Raw genomic sequence first — 4,518 nt, 5'->3', positions numbered from 1 at the left:
AGTGAGATGATGGGGCAGGAAGCTGACATATAACGCTACAAGTAAGGCAAAAATCATATATTTTCAGAGAATAGTTTCTGTAAAATCGTTTGAGAAAGATAAGAGGTTGCGCGTGCTTCGGTTCAGTCAGCGCAGAGCGCGTGCGAAGTATGGTGTACGCGTCACAATATGCGCTGGACCCGCGTGGCCCGTGCGGCACGTGCGTGTCGCGCTGTAGTGTCGTGTCACGTCACTCGTGCTATACATTTCACAATTTGCGCCTAGCCTAAGTCACATCTTCCGGAAGACGAAATCCAAATTTCGGATACCGCTTTTCGCTGTCATGTTTACGTCTGGGCCCACAGCGGATTTGTTAGCCCAGTTAAATGTGGCGCCTGGAAAACAGCTGTTACGGGAGTTTAAGTTGTCTATCTCTTTGGTTTTTTTATTTGGTTTGACTTTTGGTATGAAACCTGTACAGTGTTTTGGAATTTTACAGAATTATCTTACATTTATCTAAAGATATCATAATTAGCTTTAAAATTATTATATTTCGATGAAGGAGCTTTGCTTTGCCACAGAATACATTTGCTAGTGTCATGTGTGGCGTGATCTCTGAATACGTTTGTTTATGCGTTGTTTGTGAATACAATACTGAATAGTAGGCACTGGACAAGAACATAGGTTCACCGTGTTGTTAGAATGTGAATGTCCTGTTTCTATTTACTTTCTCACACGTCCAAAATATAAACACGGGAATATTGAAGGAATTCCAGTCACGTTGTAATAAACGTAGTGGTGAGCTCTATATTTCCTTTGTTTTCATTTTTGTATGCCAGTGGTATAATCAGTTACGTTAGTAAAAAAAGTTTGTCATCACTGAAATTCTTGAGTTTTCCATTTGAAGTATTTTTCTAGGTCTTAAAAAACGATTATTTTTCCCTTCACTAAATTTTGTTCGTGTCTTAGTCACATGTGTAGTTTGAGTTAGCGGTTGATGAGGTCCACAAGTAAGGAAGCAGAGTTTTTTTATATTATGCTTTGCTTTAATGCGTTATAATTGAGAAGTGGCTCAGAATAAATAAATCCCTTATACCGCGGGCTGGGAGTATTTATATACTCGCCGGTTAGTTGTGCGTTATGCAATACTTCTTTCCTGAATTTACTACGCAGTTTCTTATTTGTAAGTCAAAATATTTGTGTGGATCAAACGTAGACTTGATCTGTGATTCAAATGTAGATGTTCCGTTTAAAATTTTGCAGCAAAGAAACACACCAAAATTAAACGCGTTTGAAGCAATCCTGCGGTTACAACGAAACGACATGTATCCGTGACGTACAATTATTACAAATACAGTTAAATACATTTTAGCATTGCTGAGACATTTGAGGTCAAATCCAGAACCTCGCAAGGGATGTAGTCTGTCTAAAATTTATTGGTCAATTTCGATGATGAGTTTCCGCCTTGAGATTGAGAGGCCGTTTTTAGAGCATTGGCAACAAGGTGCTGCTCTCATAATCTTGGCAAAAAGGATAATGTGATGATTTATATCAATATTCCAATTGTATTCAGAAACGATTATATTGAAATTTATTAATTCTGACGTGATTTGTTGTTTGACATTTTAGGCGTTTTGTCACGAAATCACTAAGCGCGAAATGCGCCAAAGGGTTTAAATTGCAAGAGCTAAGAAAAGTCGCTTCTTCCAAAAAAAATATTTAATTTGTGAATGTTTCGAGTCGGGCATAGTGGGTTTGGGAGCATTCTGAAGGAATAGCAATCGCACAAATGTCAGTGTTGTCACCATTAATGATAGAAGGAATTAGTTAATTTGTAAAAATAACAGATCTTGCTTCAGTTCTGTATGTGCCAGGAATTGATTCCATTTAGAAAAGGCACAGTGTACCAGAAATACTTTTGATGTTAAAAGTTACAGAATGACCGACTTACCAAAATCACTGCTTCCATTTGAGATTATGGAAGAGCAGTTTGCATTATAGTAATGATTTGTGACCGATTTTCAAAATATGAACAACAAAAAAATAACACTGGTTTGTTGTGGTCTTCAGTCTGAAGACTGCTTTGTTGCTGCCCTCCATGCGAGCCTATATTGTGCAAGCCTCATCTCTGTATAACTACTTCAACCTATAAATAATAAAAAAAATCACAATCACAAACTTCACACAGTTGCATAACTCACAAAACACCACCTCCATATTCACAAGATCGATTAAAACAACCAGAATACCATAAATATAGAACAGACAAAACATCACAACTACTATAGCATAAAGACACACACACACACACACACACACACACACACACACACACACACACACACACACACACACACACACACACACACACACACGAACACCAGAGTAGTCAGACCTAACAAAAATGTTAAACACATAAAAAAGGGAAAGAAGCAACAACTCATTGTAAACAAAGCAGACACTTCCAGATCTATGTTACAGCACTGTCTGCCGTGACTCAAATAAACCCACATCACCCCAGTGGTAAGCAAGACTCAAATGAAACCAATACCCCACATTAAACTCGATACATCAACTTCCACTAACAGAGCGTGCCATCAGTTAGAACAATGCAACATCTACAAACACGAATCAACTCAAACATATGGCACCATAGTAAAGTCACACACCTCAATGCCATTAAATCATAAGTCAAAGCAGACAGGTGGAATTGGATGCTTGTAGTGACTGCATTTTGTTAGGAATCCCCCCTGAGGTACAGTGTCTGCTAAAATCTAACACTTCTGTCATTCTACTGCTGTTAGGAGAAAACCAAGGCAGATGTAATACCCATTGTAGCCGCAAAATCCATGACAATGGAGTTGTAGCTCTGAAATGTGATTAAAAAATACAGATCTGTCACAGATGACAGAACATTATTCACCCTTGAACGGGATGCCAATTTTTGTAACACAAGCAGGCAGGTGGTGTACTCTATATGTGTGCAAAGAATAGCTGTCTTTGTTACTAAGGTAAAATGACAGTTTCATCTTAGTTTAATTAAACAACAGTAAAATAAACTTATAAGAGCTAAATCACTGTTTATTAAACAATAATGAAATAAACCTTCAGTGTATCACTCTGTTGCCATGTACGAGTGTTGCCTGAGAGTGTAATAGCACCCCCTCCCCCAGAGCATTAAACAGCATACTTGCATCTGCCAAACACTTATTCGATTACTGATAATCTCTCAGACAGTTGCCTCATTGTGGGATTGTGCTGCTAGCTTGGAATCTGGGTTATTTTCTTGCATGGATTCTAAATTTTTTTTCTCGGTGAGCTCGCTGTTTACTTTCTATTACTGCTACTCACGTAGATGTATGACAGCACAACTTCTCACTGTCAGCTGGAGCAGTGATGGAGGAGTAGGTATGGGCTTCCAGTTGTAAAACAGCAATGGAACAGTACAAGATAATATTACTTGTGGTTGGTGCACTTTATACGTGGACACATGGACTCGAGAGTTAATAGTACGTAACTTGTGGTTCTGCTAGTTGTGGGTACTTGGTATTGTGGGCTTCATGTGAGGAATATAGGTCAAGTGAACCTTCTGGTATTGGTTTTTATGCTTGTGTTTGTGAGGGGTGGGGGGGTCGTAGCACAGACATTATTTGAGCTGTATATATCAAATTAAATATTATATTCAAATTGTATGTTCTTTTTTTTATATTTTTTGTTTGGTATATTCTCGAGGATGACAGATATAAGGGTCGAGGGGGCATGAAAGGGAAGCACGGGTTGAGAAGGGATGAGACAGGGTTGTAGCCTGTCCCCGATGTTATTCACTCTGTATATTGAGCAAGCAGTAAAGGAAACAAAAGAAAAATTCTGAGTAGGAATTAAAATCCATGGAGAAGAAATAAAAAACTTTGAGGTTCACCGATGACATAATTCGTTCATAGACAGCAAAGGACTTAGAAGAGCAGTTGAACGGAATAGACAGTGTCTCGAAAGGAGGGTATAAGATGAACACTAGCAAAAGTAAAACGAGGATAATGGAATGTAGTCGAATTAAATCGGGTGATGCTGCGGGAATCAGGTTAGGAAATGAGACTCTTAAAGCAGTAAATGAGTTTTGCTATTTGGGGAGCAAAATAAATGATGTGGTCGAAGTAGAGAGGATATAAAATGTAGACTTGCAATGGCAAGGAAAGCGATTCTGAAGAAGAGAAATTTGTTAACATCGAGTATGGATTTAAGTGTCAGGAAGTCGTTTCTGAAAATATTTGCATGGAGTGTAGCTATGTATGGAAGGAAACATGGGCGATAAATAATTTAGACAAGAAGAGAATAGAATCTTTCGAAATGTGGTGCTACAGAAGAATGCTGAAGATTAGATCACGTAACTAATGAGGCAGTATTGAATAGAATTGGGGAGAAGAGGAATTTGTGGCACAACTTGACTAGAAGAAGGGATTGCTTGGTAGGGCATATTCTGAGGCATCGAGGGATCACCAATTTAGTATTGGAGGGCAGCGTGGAGGGTAAAAATCGTAGAGG

General features: G+C 38.6%; 1 protein-coding gene across 1 annotated transcript in view; it reads left to right on the top strand.

Annotated features, from left to right (window-relative positions):
* Positions 1–405: 405 nt before the first annotated feature.
* The window catches only part of LOC126295345 (F-box/LRR-repeat protein 7-like), a 59,765-nt gene continuing 55,652 nt past the window's right edge, over positions 406–4,518 (top strand). The window contains exon 1 of the mRNA XM_049987815.1: positions 406–777. The gene's annotated coding sequence lies outside the window, so the exon portion shown is untranslated. The remainder of the gene's footprint in view (positions 778–4,518) is intronic.

This window comes from Schistocerca gregaria, chromosome 11 (assembly GCF_023897955.1).
Source record: "Schistocerca gregaria isolate iqSchGreg1 chromosome 11, iqSchGreg1.2, whole genome shotgun sequence".
NCBI classification, from domain to species: domain Eukaryota; kingdom Metazoa; phylum Arthropoda; class Insecta; order Orthoptera; family Acrididae; genus Schistocerca; species Schistocerca gregaria.
The sequence above is the reverse complement of the archived record's forward strand: the minus strand, read 5'-3'. Positions and strand labels throughout refer to the sequence as shown.